We start from the raw sequence: 21037 nt of genomic DNA on the forward strand, positions 1-21037 counted from the left end.
GTTTCTACTTACCATCAGGGCCGTAAGTCAGGAAAATGTACTCATATGAGTACAACTGAAGGAAAGACCTCCTGCTCACATAGTGTAAAGTATGGCAAGAGATGAATCAGAATGAAAAAGACGATAGAAATGGGATGCCAGAGATATAAAAATGTGTTTGGCATATACATCCGTGACCCCTTAGAGTGCGCAGGCAAGAGAGGGAAACGGCAGTACTGTAAAAACATGCATGGAGATTTAAAAGAATTACTAAAGTCAACACAGTAGTGTAACCTGCTGAAAAAAGCAGCAGTGGAAGGCTCTGGGAAATGCAGCCAGGGTTACTGCCAGCTTTCCAACCCTTGACAGCATATTCGGCTGCCTTTCGTCATCTGGATACACAGAAGCCATCTACCAGAATAGCTTGGCTCCTGGCATACAGGCTGAACAGGAAGGAGCTCAGCACCTTTCCTGTCCACGCCATCCTATTTGCTATCTCAGATAGCTGCTGCACAGCTGTTGCCTAAAACTGGTTGGTTTTTACACGAGCAAGTAGTTTTAAAATAGACATGTTTTAAGCTGTGCTGTGATCACACGTTGGTACATCTTCAGGGCAAAAGTGCTTAAGCCTGTAATTAGTCGTCCTGCAGAATAGCATTTGCACACACAAGTGGTCCCACTGATTTTGGTTAAACTATTTGAGTAAGAGCTATTCAGCGTATAGGAGGGTTGTAGAATATTGTCCTGTGTGTTTAGTCCTTGGCAAAAGATGTCAGCTAAGGTTTCCCTTTCAGAGGATAATAGTGATTCATCTTACAATAAGAATTATGCCTTACCTTTTTTACAGGATTGTGTTAAACCCACATACATATTACACCTGATAATTTATTAGCCTATATCTTGTTGCCACACAAGTATAATGTGGCCCTTATACATTGCTGAAATGCAGATCACATTTTGTTGCCGTTTGGTCCAGGCATCAGGGATAAGACAAAATACAAGGCTGTGAAGAAAGGAGGGTTGTGGCTGTAATTTAAGAAAAACTCTGACTCTATGAGTTACAAGGCAGAAGAGAATTTGGTGCATAGATTGCAATGGTAAAAGAAAAAACCAAACCACACTGTAACATTTTCCACTTGCTGCTTGAACTGTTGAAATGTGGGTGAGACAGCACAGTTTTCACTGTAAACGCATTGAAATTGATGGCAGTTTTGCTGTTGACCTAACTGGAAGTAGGTGTAGACACAGTTTGACGTTGCTTTCTGTTATGAAATAGCATGAAACCATATATGCATAGGTCGGTGTTGTCCACACAGGAAAGAAAGCTCCCTTTGGCTGACCACATGCGTAGGGCACGTAGTAAAGAAAATGTGAAGATGTAGAGGTAAGGCACTATTCTCCACTGTAGCCACAGCGATCTAGCAGTACCTCAGATTTTCAGAGCACCTGCGTATCTTTGTATAGGTGTCTAAATGTAGCTTAAACTGTTTTCTGCACACACTGTGGAATCAGTCAGACGTCCAGAAGGGATGATGAACGTGCTAGGTATGTAAGCGCACCTGGGTGAAAGTGGGATACGCTTGTACAAGAGGGTTCAGGTAGGAATTTACTGAGGCTCTGAATGCCTGAAGCTTCTCCCGCTCTTCCCCACCACGCTGTTAGCCTCTAGAAACACAGGAGTCCAAACAAGCAGAGCAATGTGCAGGGGCTGTGCTGCACACCCCACTGAGCACTGCCCTCACCACCTCTTCAGTGCTCAGTCCCCTCCGACTGCTGGGTTCAGGCTTCCCTTGCCCTTCCCTGTGCTCCCTTGGACCCAGACCCAGCATCTCTAACTGCTTCTGAGCTAAAAACCATCAGACTCCATCTAACTGCTCTTTCTGCTCTTAAATGTGGACAGAAGTATTCTGAAGACAGTTGTTTCCAGGTGATCAAGCACAAGTCCACATTGATATTGGCACTTTCTGGCATGGAAGGGATGCTTTGGGAAGAGAGGGGCCACTGAAGCCAGCTGGACCATGTATGCGTCATGCAGTTCTATTAAGGACTGTAGCATAGGGACCAGTGCAGTCACAAAAGCAAGCTGATTTCTCTTCATGGGGGCTCCGGGCTTCATGAGTCATAAACTGTATTAATCTGCTTGAAATGTAAGTGTGTGTGTAACCACATGCACCCCTCCACACACACACACGCAGAGCCCCTACTCATGAAATCTGGAGTAAACCCACCTGCATTTAGGAAGGACAGTGTATGGGTTGGCTCATACCAAATGAACACTGACACACTGACCTGTAGTTGCATCAAAGGTGTTTTTTGTACAGTGTGCAACAATGTGTTAGAGAATACCAAGTCAAGCAGTTTTACCAAGATCATTTTTCCTAGAGTGAATTCAACCAAGTCCTCAGCAGGCACCATACAAATGTCTAAAATACCTAGAATGAGTCGTTCTGGATCTTATCTGTGCCAGGAAACCAGGACTAGCTTTGATGGTGTCAGTGTGGGTGCAGAGGTGTAAAATGGGTGTGAAAGAAGATCAACCAAATTACTTCAAGAACTGAAGGACAGGCTCCAAGATACACACATGCTCAAAGGCTTTGCAGATTTGCATCTCCAAATAGCTTTTTTCCATTTCTAGGAGCAAGCAGCAGAACAGCTGAGTGCTACAGGAACAGCTGGCCTTCAGTGATAAGGGCGAGCTGTCACTTCGTGGTGAAGTTTGAAAAACTGTATATATTTAGAAGCAGAAGGAAGGGCCATCAGCAGCCGCACCCCAAAACCTGACCTGTTTGCGGGTTCTTCACTGCCTGCACTTGGTGATTGGAATGGCAGTATTTACATTTTCAAGTGTTACGATGCCTTTCTGCTCCAAAATCCATCTTGTGGTGTGACTTAGCATGTGAGATCAGTGACATCAGTACTGCTGACTGCCATGAGCTGTGGTGAGGGTGGAGCTCTCAAGTTGGGGATCCATAATTCAAGCAACTTTATTCGCTATTCCCCATGTATGGCATTCAATTTAGAAATAACGAGGCCTTCCATGCTTTTCAGTTTGGGCTCGTTGCAGCCACTGCATGTTTCTATCTTCCATCTTTTAAAATACCTTACTGTGCGTTACCCCTATGTCCTTCACTGTGCCTTGGAGTCCACCCGCTGTTTCCTTGGGTGTTGCAAGGCTTAGATAATTAGCAGAGTTAGTCGTCTTCCTGCACAGGAGGGGCTCTGCACACAGCTGGCACTGATGAGTTTCAGCTCCCTGTCTCAGCTTCTTAAATCCCATTTAATTTCTTATCTCGCCTGGGATCCAGATCATTAACTCTTGTTTCCAAGACACAGAAAACAGAACACCTGAAAGTTGAACAGAAAGAAGTTTCAGAAGTAAGTTTTGTCAGTGCCCAAGCCCAGTTTGAGGCACTGACTGTGTCTACTCTTGTCAAATAAAGCAGGGCCAAAGACCATTCTCCATCCCTGATCTCAAATGGCAGATGTCACTGCAGCCACTTGGCCCTGTGTCTCTGGGCTGCTGCTGGTGCTCATGTGGCTTTTATTCATCTCTTCATGTTTTGTGTGGTTTGCTTTTAGTTTTGGGTGGATTTTTAAGCTCAAAGTGCCTGAAGATGTGTGGCAGCCTGTCAGAGAGCTGCTTTCAGAGCTTAAAGCTGAGGCAATGTGACATGAAGGTATGTGGAGTATTAGGATCAATGAGTTGCTACTACAGTGTTGAGGGACTGTGTATTGCAGAGGAGTCACGTCTGTGCAGTCTCACCCAAAATGCCTTCTGGATTGGTCATTGACCTGTCATACCCCTAGAACTGTACCCAGTTGTAGGCTTGGAGAGAAGCTTGGTCCAAGGGTCATGACAATGGTGTAGATACCACAGCATCCTGTGGACTTGGATGACTCCCCTGCACTTGGGTTGGTGAGCTCTCTACATGATGCTCGCTAGCCCAGCTTGCTGCCTGCTCTTCACCAGTTGCTTGCTGCACTGTTTGAATCAGTGGCTTTCCCAAACCAATTGTGTTTCTCCTGGTTTTGTTTGGGATTTAGTGAGGGTTTATAAAATGCTATGGAACAGAGCTGCTTGAAGTCAAATCTGAAAAAAAAAAAATAGTGCTTCAAACTGAATGCCAGTCCCTTGTAACATTCATTTCTTGTTAATGGCTGTATTATAAAAGACAACATTTGTGTCTTAGTGTCCTTGAGAGTTTGGCTGCAAGGACCTCGAAAGCCTGTCTTCGCCAGCGCTCCCCAACCAGCAAGACATGCAGTACCCTGCCGCCAGGCCCTGCAGCCATTTCTGTGATCAGGCATGAAATTATTCTTAACTGATTGAAGCGAGGCGTACATTGAAAAGCTTGGGAGACACTGATTTGCTCCATCATCCTGCTCCGCCTCAACTCTGTTTCACCTAAACCATGCCTGGCAGTTTTGAATAGCATCGTCCTACAAATCTCTCATGCTCAGAGCATGTTTCAGAAAGCAATAGTATCACTGCTGTCATTTTAAAAGACAAAAAAGAAACAAGACAAAGGCGAAACAACTGGCCAGTGTCACTCAGCAAAGACAGGGCAAGAGCTGGGAGGATGCCTGGGTGTCCCAGTCCCCAGTCCGGCGTGTTCGGCATTATGATACATGGCAGAGGAAGGATTTGTTATATGATTTCAGATCTGAGTCTCAGACATGTCATGGTCTTACTATGTTCCTTTGGCACAGGAAAGGGGCCTTGTGTACATTTGTATTACATTAAGCTTCCAAAAAATACATAGACCAGTGCAGTGCAAAGAGGCTTTGAAGAAACCATGGGTCGGACCCACTTTGTGTTAAAGTGCTGGGGGGGGGGAGAAGGTGCAGGCATGGGCATCTGCCTGAGGTCACTGTTTGAACAAGCTGATAAATGAAACATTTCTCCTTTATCCAATAAAATTTGCAGTTGGGCATTCTTGTTAGGTGGCTTTGATATAAGCATATCATATACCAGTGAAAGAATATTCTGTCGCGCTGAATGTGTATCACCACTGTTGCAGTCTAGGACAGAGAGAAACAGAGCAGGGTTGTGCATACATGCTAGCAAATGGAGCCAAAACCAGTCTGCTCCTGGCAAACAGAATGTCCGCCTTAAGAAGACAGGGAGGCAGCTCTGGACTGTGAATGAAACAGTCAGTGGTGACATAGTCTCAATGGCATCTGTCTTCTCAATATAAAAAACCCCCAACATTTTCTTACCCAAGGTAGCTGCTTCTCTGAATCTGTGAATCATGTCTGCTGAGTTTATAGGAAGAAGCTCCAACAAATTTGTGTTGCTCTCTGGTCTGAAAATCCATATAGATGTGGAAGAATGAGTTCATGTGTCCTATAGCGACCAACAAAGTAGTTAGCAGCCATTAGTTTGTAGAACATTTATTACAGATGAAGAGGCAAGAAAGAAAATGTTCTCACCTGTGTGCTTGGACGTCCAGAGTCAACTGAGACATGAGCTGGGTAATTCACATTTTGAGATGTGAAGGAAATTAGAATTTCCTTCTAATTTCTAGAAGGAAATTAGACCTTAGACATCTAAAGAAATTAGATGTCTTTTCATACAGCCATTCTGCAGGAGTCAAGCTATGTGTATATGTATGTGGGAGAACAGATGTTTGTTTATCAAAGAACGAGTATCTGTAACGTATTTATAGGTCTGCAGTAAGTATGTAAGCAAATTGCTGAGTTCTGTTCCCAGTATGGAAAAATTAATGTGGCTGATGCAAATCTACTACCAGCCATAAGATTCTGTCACTTACTTGTTTTAGCCAAGATGGATCCAAGTGAATCTGTGATGGTAAGATTATAGGTGCATCCCATATGTAACAATACCACTCCATTTCCATAGCATGTCCTACTTACGTATTTTAGACTATTTAGTCAAGATTTGTCAGTTCAGGCCATTAATAGATAGTAGGCAAATAAAATGCTGTTCAGCTGAATGAGGGAGGAACCAGTATTGATCCTGAACCTCATACTGCTAGGATAGTTGGGCTGGTATTGTCATGGTAGAGATAAGAGAGCTTATACATCAATACACACGTTCAAGAGAAGATCAAAGCAGCCCAGGTGGTAAATAACCTGGACAATTGCCTGTAAGACCTAAAATTAGAGATCAGCGCAAAGACTTGGCAGGTGAATAGTCAGCAGATGCTGTCTTATCTCTCTATTTGCTTTGGAAGATTGGGTCTGACCCAAAACATGTTGAAATCAATTTGTATCTTCTCCTTTATTTCGGTAGGCTATGCACCAGACTCTAATCTGTTGTGGGCCTAATTAAAAGATTTTCCTCATTGCAAGCTAATTACTCCTATGGAGAAATGAAACTGAATGTTAAATGAGCACTTGATAGGAGCTGTATTTATAACGTATGGTTTAGAATAAAAAATCATGGGCTTGATTTCACACTGTCTTCTATAGTTTCTTATTCCACATAAAGCAAGTACAATTTCCCACTCTATTTTATTGGTACAAGTGTGAAGAGTTGGGCAGAATGGCTGTAACAAGAGCCCTTCCTTATGTAAAGTAAAAGCTAGTGCAAGCAGGAAATCATCAGCTTTCAGCATCCTAGAGAGGAAGAAGCAATGCATCTAAATGGCAGCAAGGAGGTGGGATATCAGCAAAATGTTCTGACAGTGAGGACAGTGAGGCACTGGGCTGGGTTACTTGGGGAGCCTTTGGCATCTCCAGCATGAAAAGCCTGTGAGAGGTTTGGCTCCAGCCTCAGGCAGGGGATGAACACCCAGAGACAAATACAAGGTACAGGACAAAGATGAATTCAGTGCCGTCACCTTGTGGTGACAGGCCATTTGCTGTTCTTGAACAAATGGCAAAGCAAGTAACATGAAAATGTGAAATCTGCAGTAAATAATTAGATAATGGGAAATCAATCATACTAATGAGTATATAGGTGTTGGCAGACTCTTAACTATCACTGTGCGGATGGAATTGATTTAGTGAGTACTTTTTTCAGGGATTGCAGTAGGAGGTTGCATAGGTCTGGCCAACAATGACTGTGTGTGAGACTTCCCTGTAATGCCTCCCAGCTAAACCTTCAAGGGTTTTGGTGCTTTGCTTGAGGCACTGAATTCCAGCAAAGGGAAGATCTTTGCTCAACAATGCCAAAACACTTCTGTGAGGGCATGAAGGAGAGAAGGAATGGCCTCCAAAAGGCACAGCATGCTGAAAGCAACCTCGTATGCAAAAACCAATATTGATTAGGCTGCTTTGTCTGTTGGGGACCAGAAAGTATGATGCTGTAACATACAGTGATTAGGACCCGGCCTTTTGAGACCCACACAGCACTGCGTTTGCTGAATGTTGTGTTGCAAAAGGCTAAAATTACAAAGGGCAGTCTTCAGGCAGAGGTTTACCATGCAAGTGTCATTTGGGGTGCCACATCCTTTGTGTTGATGCACCAGCTTTAGCACTTGGAGAAAATTTCAGTAACAAGGTGCAAGTAACTGGAGGGCAGGATGGAGAATTTAACTTACTTGGTTTACTTGTTTTCCTTCCAGCTTTCCCCAGGTCTGTTTGTTTGCCTTGTGCTTGGCTCTGTCCCTGATCCCGTCTGTCCTGTTTTTGTTCGCCTTCCTTTGTTGCTGATGGTTTCACGCTGTTTCCATTCCTCTCCTTTCATATGACACAGATTCTCTGCCTGAGCCATGTCCAAGGTGTTGGACTCCCTGCAGTTACAGCACAGACACTCAATGCTGAGGACATGACTTCCTGCTTCACTGACAGTGTCTGCATTGTGTAAGTGAGCGTATGTTTTACCAGCCTACAGAAAAGAAATTTCAGGGCATTACTTAATGGATTCACCTTTTTCTAACTTGTCAGGACACTGGGAGCTCTTAATTTCTTTTTCACTGTTGCTGGTCTTTTGGTATCTACAGGAGACCAAGGTCGCAGTAGTCTAGATGATCTACACACAGTGAGAAGGAGCTTTCTTTATGGGCAACACAGAGAAAACAGACAAGGGTATGAGAAAGTTATGAATAAATTTCCCTATGCAGAGGGAAGTAGAACCACAGAGAAATCCCTGGATCTCATTACTAGAGGTAGTGATATACCTGTAGTAAGTTGGATAACTCGAGTCTAGTTCAGAGCTTTCACCACAAAATGGTCCTCATTCTCTTCACTGGGACCAGTGTAGCACAGGGATGGATTTTCACTTTTTCCCTCCCATTCAGATGTGCTAAGGATGGTGGAAGGTGGACCTATATCAGACAACTACCACAAGAGCACTAGGAGAGGGCATTACACCACTCACTCATGTAGGAAAGTCTAAGTCAGGCCAAGTCACTCTGTCACCTCTCTGCTTTGAATGAAATTATGAGGGTTGTTTAAAAGTGTTGTGTATATTGGCAGTTATCCCAGGGGGTGAGGAGATTAGTAGAAGTATACCCATAAATAAAAAGGTAATTGTAATATTCAGAGTTGCACTGATGAGAACTTAAAGCTTTAACTTCTAATAAACATCTATGAGGAGTCTGAAGGCACCCCAGATCTACAGTTCTAAGGGATTGTAATAAATATCCAAACTCCCATGAACTCAGAAAGTCCCTGGAGGCAGGTAAACTGCAAATGCTGAGCAGTAGTACTGCTCACTTCTGAAATGCTATCATAAACTAACCTATAAATATGAATGAACCCATGCAAAAGGTGGCTTTTGTCAAGACTCGGGTAGTTGGGACTGGTGCCAGTGGAGGCTGGGGCAGGACCTTGTCATGCCTGCAAAGCAGCACAGAACTTGCACCCAAGGGGAAAGAGTTGGTGCTGGGGTACTTGGTCCCTGTTGCCCTATTGTGTGGGTCAACAGTGGGAAAATGCCCCAGGTGATGTCAGGTTCTTGGGCCACCTCAATATATTACACTGTGACTGGCTGAAGATTACAGTACAAGTCTGTCTTGACATCAGATAGAAAACCCCTTTCTTATGACTCATCCTTCTGTTTACAGGCTTGCCTTTGCCTCCCGAATGAAGATACATGCTTTACACTGACAGGCAGTATGATGGCTTAATTAATCAGATGTCAGAAATAATATGTCAGCATGACCTCTGCTTTCGTTGTCTGTACCTTTGACATTAACGCAAACACATTAGACTACCCAAAACGCACACATCTGGGCTGTTTGTAGAGTACGTCTGTTTTATCTTTTTAAAGCTTTGCTTACCTGTGGAGCCTATTTATTGTATGGTGCTTTTTGCCACTTAGGCACTATGCTTAATCAGATTTGTAAATTAATTCTCTCCTGGGGTTTTTCTTTGTGTGTTCAGAGAGCATAAAAAGTGTTCATGACACGCTTCAAAACACACACTGGTTACATTAGTTATCCTTTCAGCATAATAGTTTTATGGAGAACACTTTAGGTTAAAAAACCCCAACAAATTTCCTTTAATCCAGTTTCTTTCCCCCACTTTGTTCCCTAGAGTTATGTTGCATGTTAGTAAACAGCTACACGACACGCAAAGGCTGTAATTGTCTTGGGTTTTTTCTTCTGGAAGAAAAGAGCTACTGTTTTGTTCTTGAAGTATCTGTTACTACTTTTTATGATATATTCAACTGAAAACATTTTCATACAGGAACTTTGCCTTCTTCTGGCAGCTGGAAAGCTGGTTTCAAAGATGAGTGCTGCTAAATCATGGCCTGCTTGCCATTTCACCAGCTTGGCAGTCCCAGCCCTGTGGCAGGGCTGAGTCTGGAAGGGAAAGGGCAGCTTTGATGGGGAGCACCAAACTCTCCATCAGTGCTACCTGCATCTTCATGGATGGGCCATCCCTCACACCCCTCATGTCCCTTTCTTGTCGTAGCTGTTGAAAACACCTCCTAGTCAACTAAAAACTTTTGTGGCAAACATTCCAATATAGGAAAGGATTTAAACAGCAGAAAATATCTCTGATGTTGGTGAAGGGAAGGTGCTTAGCAAGTACTGCAGTGCCCATTGGCAAGAGGAGGACTGCCATGGCTGTTGAAACACAGCCTGAGAGCTACAGTGACAGCAGGCTGCAGCACATCACCTTGGGTGTGAGGGGTTCTTCCCAGAAGTCACAGACAAATGTGGCTGTGGTCTTCTCTTCATGCCAGTGGGACCTGGGGAAAATTTCTCTTCATAATACTGCACGGTCACCCCTGAACTCTCTAGGCAGCCTTATCTACCCCCCTCCACCATGCACACTCCCCCCCCACACACACACCCCCAGTCTCTCAAGCCCTTTGTGTTTCACAGGAAACAAGTAGATAAACCACAGCTTTCAATTTCCTAATTATGCAAAAAAGTTGAAACTCCTAAACCTTCAGAAGCTCGAAAACACTGAAGTGGTTGGAAAAAAAGGCAAAGAGAAGACCTGAAAGTAAATAGGGATTTCACACCGCAGATGTTGAGCTCTCACAGACATCAGAAAGATGTGTGGTGCTCTCGTAGCACATTTACTCTTGGGTGTGTTTGATAGAGGAGGACAGCAGTGTGTGGTAGAGAGAGCCCTATCATTGAGGAAGGACACAGTAGCAGGAAAATCTTTTGTCTGATGGAGCAATGTATGATCGTGAAATGAGAAAACATTGTGTTGAGTTGCTGCGGAGCGGAACTTGCTCAGCTCAGTAGGGAGGAACCTGCTTCTAGCATTGCTCTCCAGCCTGGGGATTTCTGAGAGACGTTTTTGCCCAGACCACTACTTTTCTTTAAGCCTCCCTTTTTCCCTGGATCTGTGCCTGCCTCAGAGCTGTAGGATAAAGACACCCTGGGACTTAACTAGGCCTGCACCCGTGCAGGCACATGCAACTCCAGTAAATGCATGTGATGGAGCCAGCAAGAAGCTGTTACTGCTCCGCTTCTGAGTGCTGCAACCACTGCCTGTCCCGCTGCCTTCGCTGTGGCTGGCAGGACATGTGTTTGTGTTCCTGGGACACCCGGAGAGGCTGAGCTCATCCCATCGGAGCAGCTGCTCATTCCCCTTCTCCCTGGTTTCACATATTCGCTCCCAAATCTTCTTCTTCTTGCCAGTTGGTTCACACACACGATTTAACCCCTTCCAAATTCTGGGAAATGGGAAAGGCATCCAAAGAAGTGCACCTGCAGGGAGGAGTGGGCTGGTGGCAAGTGGAACCAACTGGAGGATCCCTCTCCCCACTGCTGCTAGTAGGCAATGCTGCTGCATCTCATGGTACTGGTCCTTATGGAACCCATTTTTACCCCAGTTCCTGTATTGCAGCAGCATGTACATGTCTCTAGCTTCTCTCTTCCTCTTTCTTTGCTCAGACATCTGTATTTTTCCCTTTTCCTTGGGGAAAAGTGGAGTGACGTGGAGGAAGGAGGATTCCCTGATTCTGGCAAGCTCTGGGAACAAGTGCTGAAGTTTCCAGCCAGATGCCAGGAAACCCATCTCACTCACAAGCACAACACACACTAGTTTCTGCAGCAGCGCCTTTGTTCGCTGGCACATGGTGAAGGTCGCAGGGAGAGGGGAGGTTCATCAGACACTGTTGGCCAGGCTTGCAGGCAGTTTTGAATTTTAGGACCAAATCATGAACCATGGAGGGCTGACTCTGGCAGCAGAGTGCAGGCAGGACTTTCTGCAGCCCGTGCTGCTGCCTTCACGTCAAACTGCTCAGGTCCTGGTTTCTGATATGGTTTTAATATGGTTTCCATTTCATACATCAGAAAAAAAGTGCTAAAATACCAGTTTGAAAGGCAGGGCCATTGTGAGGATCTGAGTACATTCCACCTGGGAAGCATCCTTGGCCTGGTAGAGCCATGCCATTTGTGTGGTGTCCTTGTTGAGGGCCTGTCCTGTCCCAGCTCTGCCCCAGCTTCCCTCTCTGTTCCCATGCAGAGAGCAGAGCTTGCATGTGGTGTGTCTCTGTGACTTTCCAGTCCCTGCTTTATCCGGAAGGATGTTTGTTTCCTGCAAAGGAAAGCACAGTCAGATGTCATTGTAGAGGAGAATAAAACAGGTCTTCACAGGGCCAATCTTTTACAAATCTACATGGACAGATTTCATCAGGGTTTAACTTGGCTCATCAAACCAGACCCCAGTTTTGTCTGTCACTAGTGGACAAGCTCAGGGAACTAATGCGGGATCAAGAAGGTGCTCAGTTTGTTCATGATGCAGTGTGTTACATGAGGCAGTCCCAGTCAGGATGAGCGTTGGTTTCCTTGCACTGAAAATGGAGTGCTAAGAGTGACTACACAGAGCTTTAAGAATGGGAAAACATGACATTAATGCTACGGATACTACACGCTCCTGGTGATCTGCTATTGAACAGTGCCACATGGCTTCACTGCATGATGCTCATCCGGTACATTTGTCGCTCCAATGAAACCTTGTTCCTTCAAAACACCACATAGACTGAAGTGACACAGGTTGTCCTATATGGTGTGAAGTGTTATCTAATGGTAGCCTTAGGTGGATTAGGAAGGTGAGCTTTTTAGGTGGGAAGGGACCTTACCATCCTCTCCTAATGGTGGTCTTTGGGGTGTTTTAGAGAATCACACAGCAGAGTATCACGACTCCTGGTGTCACTTGCAGTTGCTTTGTCAGTATCCACTGTGGAATGGCTAATAGTATCTGTTTCAGCCTGGGATTATCCTGGTTTCTTTTGGTTTTCCCTTACAATGTTACACATAACAAACATTTTTGGCCATGTACATTTTAATTTTTTAAATTAAGGTATTTCTCATAAGAAAAAACTTTCTAAATCTGGTTACTGTTTTCCCTTATTGGGAATATTCATTCAGCACTCACCTTTGCCAAAGATGATGTAGTGCAAGCAGGTGTTACAGCCTTACTTTCAGCCGTATGGAAAATACATTTCATTTCTGACAGTGATCCTGCTGGTTCTGTGGAAGGCTACCCCATGCAGAGATAGGCTGGCTAGATCAAACTGTACTAATTGCAGAGTGATTTGGAAATCTGTTCCACTTGCAAACAGAATGAATCCAACACTTTGTAACATTGAACTAACAAAGGTCACATTTCATAAATATTACAGAGCAATTTTCATAGATAATGCAGCAGGCTAGTTAATGATTAGAGCTGTAAAGTCCTGACGTAAAGCCATGATGAATTAGGGACATATTTTTACAGCTTCTGTTATTATTGCCTCAGGAGTCTGAACCAAAGGCAGCAGAAATAATTAGAGTCCAACATATCTTTAAAATCTAGCCTAGCAAACTGTATCTGGTCTTCTCAATGGCTTTTGTATTAGAAACTAGAAAACTGAAGAGATTTTAGAGTATCAGTGAGATTCTTGACAGGAAAATAAGCATGTTGGTTTCAATCCAGTTCTACTGGATTCTGCAATGAAAAATCCAGCCTCAATAACTGGTGGGAATTGGCAGAGCTCAGGCTTAACAGGAATGCAATTCTCCCTCTTGCTGCAGCTACTGGAGCTGCTTTATCAGGGCAGAAGGTTTTAGTAAAGATCTAGTTCTGCTCCTATGGCTGACCCTAGAGACTGGCACTCCTTTGACTGAGTTTAGTGCTGTTGCTTTGATAGGAAGGTGTTCGAGCCACCTGAGCAGTAATCTTGCTGAAGTCTATGGAATTAGCTCTGTAAGGAGAAAATATTGTACATACTGTATGTTAGAAAAGGTGGTGGAATAAATCCTGGGATTATTCAGAGGCATGAAAACAGAAATCTTGGGCCTATGTACAAACAGAGGACTTAAAACCAGAGAATGTAATTTTCCAGGATTTAATTAGGCATGTTTTATATCCAGTAGCTGCACACACACAGACAATCCATATTTCTCAGGAGGGTTTTATCTACTGTAAGCCATTTGTGTCTGATTCCAAAGGGCTAGAAAATCTTTGTATAAAACTGTGGGACAACTGTTATCCAACAGTGCTGAAGGGTGGAGGGTTTGGGAATGAGCAAAATTCCAGCAGGCATTTTACATTTCCTTCATCCAGAAGAAGCCCCCAGGGGATGGAAAGTGCCTAGTGTCACTCTGTAATACATTATGGAGAGAAATGAAATGCAAAGCCGTTGTGCAACATGCCGCAGTGTCCAGACGCTTGGATGAAGAGGTGGAACCAGTTATGTCTGTATTTGGGAAAGCTGTTTGACAAGATGAAACGTGAATTGTCTACGGAGTGATGCCATTTGGACACTTCAGGTTTTAATTAAAACTATATAATAATGAAATAATTATGAATTATATAAATCATATAATTAAATAATTACTTGAATTTTTAGATGCTGATGCTTTGAGGCCATTCAGAACCTAAACCTAAAATATAATTCCTTGAAAATCTAGTGCAATTCAAGTGGAAAACAAAAACAAAGCCCCAACATTCATGCAAGCAGCAGCTCAGCTAAACATAAACCAACCCGAACTGTGAAAACCAGCCCAAAGCAGCATCAACACCAGAGTCAGAAGAAGCCAAGAAGGCTTTTCCCACAGCCGGACATGGGGGACCCCAGCAGGCAGAGGTTCGCAGGGTCACTGCTCCCTGGAGGGCTCACCCCAACCGCAGCAGCACTTTCTCCAGCCCTGCCTCCATTCCAGCTGGAACGGGCTGAGAAGTAACTGGAAGTTTCTTGTCAGAGCAGATGCACAGCACAGCCAGTTCTTCCATTGACAAACGAGCAAAGGAAAACAAAACATCACACTGTCGTTTAAAAATAGCTTCGGTAAAAATACCACAGAGAGTGCTTTCACCCAGTAGAGATTGGTGGCTGATTAGGGAGGGTTATCAGTATACCTGGTGCTGGATAAAACCCGATCCTGCTGCTGGGCCTTCGCACTGAATCAGGCAGATTGTGAGTTTGTGATGAATGTCCAAGAAACTGTAGAAGTTTTCTGATAACGCAGGAGTTTGAAACAAGGGGTTTCTGCTCCTTGCCTGCAATGCGACTTTAGAAAAGCCCCATGTGGGCTGAAGCTGCAAAGTGACATTTTTGGGGCTGGTGAGACAGAGCAGTTAGGAGGCAGCCGAGCAGGGTTTAGATGTTATTCCTTTCCCATACCCATTCTGTGTTCACGCCAAACACAAGTTGGCTTGGTCCACTACCAAAGTAGGGTGAGCAACACTGTGCATGGGTGATTCCCATCCTATAAATTAGAAGTAAGAGCATTCATAAGGTTCAGCCTATGTTTGGAGACTTCCATAAGTGATGTCTGTGCCTTGTAGCCACGCTCTGAAGTGATAACTGTTGATCACAGGCTTTGCCATGTGATTTTGGGGAAGTTGATCTGTGGAGTGTTCTTGCAGGGTTGTCAGTTCCAATTTTAAAGCAGAGCGTATGCGTGCAACAGTTTTCCAATGGTGAAGATCAAATTGTGTGACCCACTGCGACTTTTAACATTCCTTCTGGTCTTCAGCCTCTTGATTCTGCTTATACAATGAATTCAGGTGTTAAAACCGATGTGTTTTTCTCACTCTGTTTATTACAAAGTACTTAGAGCATCATTTAATGTGCAACTGTTATTTGGATCTATTTGAATTATTCAAATTATTTCACCCAATAGGGGAATTAATATTCACTAGTGGAAGAAAATCAAGCAGTGAACCAAACCCCACCAATTTGTTGAACAAATTTCAAGACAGAAGAAGAAATGGACATGAAGAGAGGAAGAGCAAATCCTGGGCTCTTCTGGGATGGTATAATTTGTTGGCTCAATGCAGTCCCCTCAAGACCTATTTTGACCCATCACTCATCTAAAGCTTCATAGCTTGAGACACTGCTGAAATCCAGTCTTGAAGCATTGTCAGTACTGTATTAAAAACACCCACATTAGAAGTAAAGCAACTGGACAAGTATCTTTGCTTGGCCAAGTGTCATTCTCATGACCCTAAGATTAAATATCTTTCCTGTTTTCATGTACTGTATCCTGACTTTTTTACATGTGACTGCGCTAGCAAAGCGTATCACAATGAAAATATGTACCAAACACATAAAAAGAGACAAACCAGCTAACACAGTGACCTGCCCCAAAGCAGGAAAACCCCAAGCTGGGGCTGCCCTTGCAGCTGGCAGCTACCCACAACTGAATGTGTCCTTTGATGGTCAGGTCACATCATGTGCAGTGGGATTGGGAGGGCCCGATCACTGGATCCATGCTCAGGATCAGCACATGGGATGTGCTGGCTTACCAAAGCTTCACAGTGTGGCCACTTCACTGGAGAGCAGCCCAAGAGCAGTGCCTGGGGTCAGCATGGTGTTCTCCTGCTCCTGGGGTTCAGCTGCTTACAGCCACGCTGTGCAGCAAGTAGGGAGACACAGGAGCCCTGTTTTGGGTCTCCTTTGCAGGATGTGGGAGTGTACATCTGCACGGGGTCATCTTGCACCCCTCCGTTCTCCTCCCTTTGCCCCATCCCAGGATCTCGCCCATGCAGTGTTCCCCCTGCTACTGCTCTTCTAGGCTTTCTTTAGAATGCTGCCTTGGGTAATTCTCTAATCTCCCAGTGGAGGTGGAGGTTTCCCTTCCTGCACAATGTCCATTCCCTGGTGGGATCCACATGGGTCATCACTGGGTTTCCTGCTGTCCCATCTTGAGGCCAGTTTAGCAGAAGGAGGTCATTTGGGACTGTGTTTTCACTAGAGCAGTGAGTTACTGTTCTTCAAGCTGAGGGGACAGCAAGTGACACTTAGGATCTTTCACTCCCAGATCTGTTGCTGCTGCTTCAGACACTGCCCGGAAGGGAAACCAGCTGCCCCCAGCTCACCCAGTAAACCATGAACAGCAAAGGTGGGAAACTTAACAGTCCTGTGGCACAACCAGTTGCCACATCTACCCAGCCAGGACCAGTGACTATTTCACTACTGAGATCCCCTGCAGGAAGGGCAATACTTACACATATTGATCAAAACACCTTTTAGCAGTAGCAGGATACTCGCTGCTCCAAACAGAGGAGGATACATACCAAGCCTTAAGCTACTCCAGGCTTCACAGAACAGCAGGCAGCCAAGTCCATGTGGCTGCACTGGGACACATTGTTTTCAAAGCCCTGTGTGATAGCACCAAGTGGCATAAATCAGAATTACCTGTCACAAGTTGTATGCCTCCATGTCTGTTTCTCCATCACGGCTGAGCAGCAGCTCAGACTCTCTGAGACAGTGGTTGAAGTAGAAGGAAGACAAAGAAGTAGCAGTGCAGGAGAGATGGGGAGATGGCAAAAAAAGCACTGATGTTTGAGAAAACTGGAAATAATCCCACTAGAAAGTTGTGCAGAGGTTGTGTTAGGGCAGGACACGAGCTCGGGGCTTCCTGAGAGCCAGAGCTGGCTCCAAGAGCTGCTTTCTTTAGCATCAATTTCAGAGTTAACATTTGGCTTTTCTACATGAGGAAGCGGAGGACTCTGCTCTGATGTGCACCTTCTGCAGTCCCAGTGTCCAGTCTTCCTTTGAAACAGTCTGCAGAACGTACAGCAGCTTTCAGTTAAAGCTCAGCCCATCCCCAGGGAACCTGTGGAGCAGGGCCAGCAACACATCCTCCTGGAAACAGGCAACATCCATGTTGCTAAATACTTCACATTCCTTCGGGACACCAATCCAGACTTGAAGATGCTTGACATGGAGGTTACTCATTGTAAGACATTTGCCTCAGGGAACCTTTCTGACTAGCAACAAGTCAAAACCTCAATCCAGACCTCACTTCCAGATCCAAGCCATACCCCGACCAGCCTTAACAGCCTAAATGTGGGGAGTCATGACCTGGGAGCTCTGCCAAGCTTTGGAGTCTTAGCCGTTGGCTCAATATCCCAAGCATTGAGCTATTACCACCTGTGGTATTTGAAGGCCTTTCTAGTACTTTATCTCTGCAGCTCAGGCTTCTGTTGTGGTGCCATCCTTCTCTCTGCCTTGGTTTAAGTAAGTCATTGCAAGACACATATCATTGGGATTCTCTTAAAACGTAGGTAGGTGTTGGCTTCTTTTCACCCTCCAGTTTGGGTGAAGTCAACATGCCTGTTCTTCAGTGGGTTAGCAATGAAAAGCAGCGTGGCTCAGACTTATCACCACTGAGCAGCTTCTAGGCCCTGTTGTGGTAACTAAACAACCCTGCCCACATCCTATGGGTCAAATAAGTATTTCCCATATATGAGGTCAAGCCAGTAAGAGCAGATTTTGTAGAGTTCAGCACCAAAATGTCCTATTAAGAACAAAACGGGTTGATGAAAAATCAAGACAAAAGTAATTTGTCCATGAACATGAGGCTCAGTGCTGGCAAGGATCAGAGTGCCAGAGCTCGTAACTGCCCCCTAACCCACCACTCTAGCATTCTGGGGGACAGAGCCTGAGATCAGCATTACCTTTTGAAGGAAGAAGCCCTATTCTTAGCTGGACTCAAGCATATAGCAGTCAGGACAACAACTTCATAAAGGCACTTTATTCTCCCTTCCTGGCTCCTCACTGACTTGTTCCCAGACTTTCTGGGAGCCTCTAGCATCATTTTCATTTCCCCTGCCTTGGCTGATATGCTGCTTCTGTGCAGAGATAACCTCCTGCAAGAGAGGCTTAGGCAGAAAAGAAAAACAAACATCCTAGGTCTGCATTTTAAGACTTACTGAAATAGAATCACTGGTATCACTTATTTCTTACAACAAGAGATCATTTGTATCTGTCAAAACCAAAAGAAAACCCTGAAGTGCTGCATTTCCCCATTCTGTCATCATGGTTATTAAAAAGAAGGTGCCATTTGCCATCTGCTTCTGATGACACTACACCCCAGGTGGTCTTTCCACCAGTTCCAGAAGTTGCCCTAGGGTGCTGCTGTGCTTTGCTCGTTACTGTTAATGTTGGCATTCTGCAGGGTTATGGGAAGGTGCAGCAACACAAAGTTTGACACATCCAGGTTTCAGAAAGAAATGAGACACTTATCTCCCAAGTCTGCTGGGGAAAGAATGAAAAACAAATTGTTCTGGTGACATCCAGTTGCTGGCTATTAATCCCTTTGAGGATTTTGTATTGCTTCCAAGGCAAATACAAGATTAGCCTTTGGAGTAACAGAGTAGTATGGGATACAGATCTAGGGGTTCTTGTTTGTTTAGCCAGTATCTACTTACAACTGTAATTTTGTGCTTGTATGTTCACCGTGAGGTCTAGCTACCCGGTAGGTCCTTACTATAACCTGAGAAGGCCCTTTGTGGGTCAAGCCCCCAGCAGGAATGGGTGCCCCACTGGAGTAACCACTTGTCAACATACAGAGGCGAGCAGGGCAAAAACCAACCCAGCTGTGAGAAGGCGAGTGGGAAATAGGTCTTAGTCATGTGGAACCTTCTTGGCAACTCCCCCAGCTGCAAGGGCTGCCCATCCCAGCTGTGCCCATCGATGATGGGGTTTGGAAAGGAGCGCCGCTGCTCTCAGAATTGCCGCTGTTTTGTAAGAGCATTTGCAGGACCTTCCAGTGCCAGATATCCAGACGTGCTAATGCAAAATGCATTAGCCCAAGCAGCAGGAGCTCCGGGGCTGCTGGCGCCATTGAGTTCCACTCATTTCATCTTTATTATAAATACTGCATTGTCGTCTCATTCTTTTCTCTCACCCTCTCTTTAGAAAAGAATTACAAGGCTCTAGTTGACTGGTCCCTTTGACTTAGTACAGTTGTTAAACCACAGGCATTAAATACCTCTTTCAATTGTTTCAGGCGGATGTAGTTATTTCATTGGGACAACTGGATAAAAACTGTAAAAGCTAAAGAATTCCCCCCCCCATGGCATCTCCACTTTTCTACCTCTGATCTGAATGCAAAGGAATCTCCTCCTAAACGCACCATGTGAAATCAGCCCATCTTTAGGCTCGCTCCCACTCCTCAACTTAGTTTTCTGTGGTTCAAGAAATACTCCAGCCTCAAAAGACTCACTGCTTACTTGTAAATAGTGATCTTTCACCAGGCAGCTCTCAGCTGACGAATGTTAATTGTTACACAAACTCTCCAGAAGATGAGCTTTTCTCCCAGGACTGAAGGGCAGCCACCTCCCAGATGAAACATGGCAGCTGTTTAAATAGCACAGGGTGCCAGAGCAGGGGGTGAGCCCGGTGGTGGGAGCAGAACTGGAGCTGTGCCATGCCACCATGGTTAACACCCCCCTTTTGTTTGGAGAACCTCCACAACACAACTTGAGAGCTTTAACCAGCACCATCAGGAAAATGATGTGATGTTTCAGTGGAAACCGGATATGAAAATTGTGTCTTTGGGCTCATGTTGTGGGATGCTGCCCCTGCCACTGGGGAAAACAAATCCTGGTTGTTGGGGCAGGGTAGGGGTGGGAGAGTGATGCTCTGCCAGCCTGGAGGATTTGACAAGCACCAGAGATGCTGAAAAGGTCACACAAGCCTTGTTCTTACCTTGAGGCAGGTCAGTGCCCAGGATGGGCAGTGCTGCTGGGCTGTGGCTCCCACTGGAGTCCCCCGGGAGCTGGTTCCCAGCTCCCCTTGCTTGGGAAAGGCACGTTTATACTCAAAAGATGTTGCTTATAGCCCCACCATAGACAACAGCTGAAGAGAAATGAACATGCCATCAGCCACATTATTCCTTCCTGTTTAGTTACTGCCGCTTCCCTCCTCAGCTTCTGGTGGCGCAGGGCTGCTCTGTCCAGTGCAGGGTCTTTGGGAACGCCAGGAAGCATGGGAGTCGCCCCAGAAAGACAGAGGGACTCACTGCATCTGCTCATGAAAACCATCCTGATGGGGCCAGCGGCAGTGAGACATGCATAGAATCCAGCTAGTGGATGTTGCCAAACTCTATCTGTATCAGCCACATCATTGCTCTTCTGGGGTACAAAACACTTTTCTGGCCATCAGATAACGTGGAAATTTATGTCTTTCTGGAGGTTACTTTAGGATAATATAAAGGAGTTGCTGTGCTTCCTGATGACCACATGGAGAGCTATCTACTTCTGTATAAGGGTGTGCTGAATTTCTGAGCACTGTATTTAACCAGGGCTTCACGCCGCCCTGCAATCCTTTTAACTGCTTTTGGAGGGGTTTTTGTTTGGTTTTGGGTTTGTTTTGGGGTTTTGGGGGTTTGTTTTTGAGCTTTGGTTTTTGTTTTCCATTGTTAAGATAGCTTCCTGTTACTGCAGTAGAGAACTTCAG

At 45.0% G+C, this 21037-nt stretch overlaps 1 long non-coding RNA gene across 2 annotated transcripts; it reads left to right on the top strand.

Annotated features, from left to right (window-relative positions):
* The first annotated feature begins 7552 nt into the window (after positions 1-7552).
* On the top strand, positions 7553-14278 carry LOC130608642 (uncharacterized). 2 transcript variants are annotated; one of them, XR_008974594.1, is made up of 3 exons: positions 7553-7749; positions 13909-14114; positions 14195-14278. It is a non-coding gene; the product is annotated as an uncharacterized LOC130608642 (long non-coding RNA). The 2 variants fall into 2 exon arrangements; XR_008974593.1 differs by lacking the exon at positions 7553-7749 and adding an exon at positions 7809-7974.
* Positions 14279-21037: the final 6759 nt, after the last annotated feature.

Source organism: Pezoporus wallicus, unplaced genomic scaffold, assembly GCF_028554395.1.
Source record: "Pezoporus wallicus isolate ANWC-B61680 ecotype Strahan unplaced genomic scaffold, APGP_CSIRO_Pwel_v1 scaffold_13239, whole genome shotgun sequence".
In the NCBI taxonomy this organism is placed as follows: domain Eukaryota; kingdom Metazoa; phylum Chordata; class Aves; order Psittaciformes; family Psittacidae; genus Pezoporus; species Pezoporus wallicus.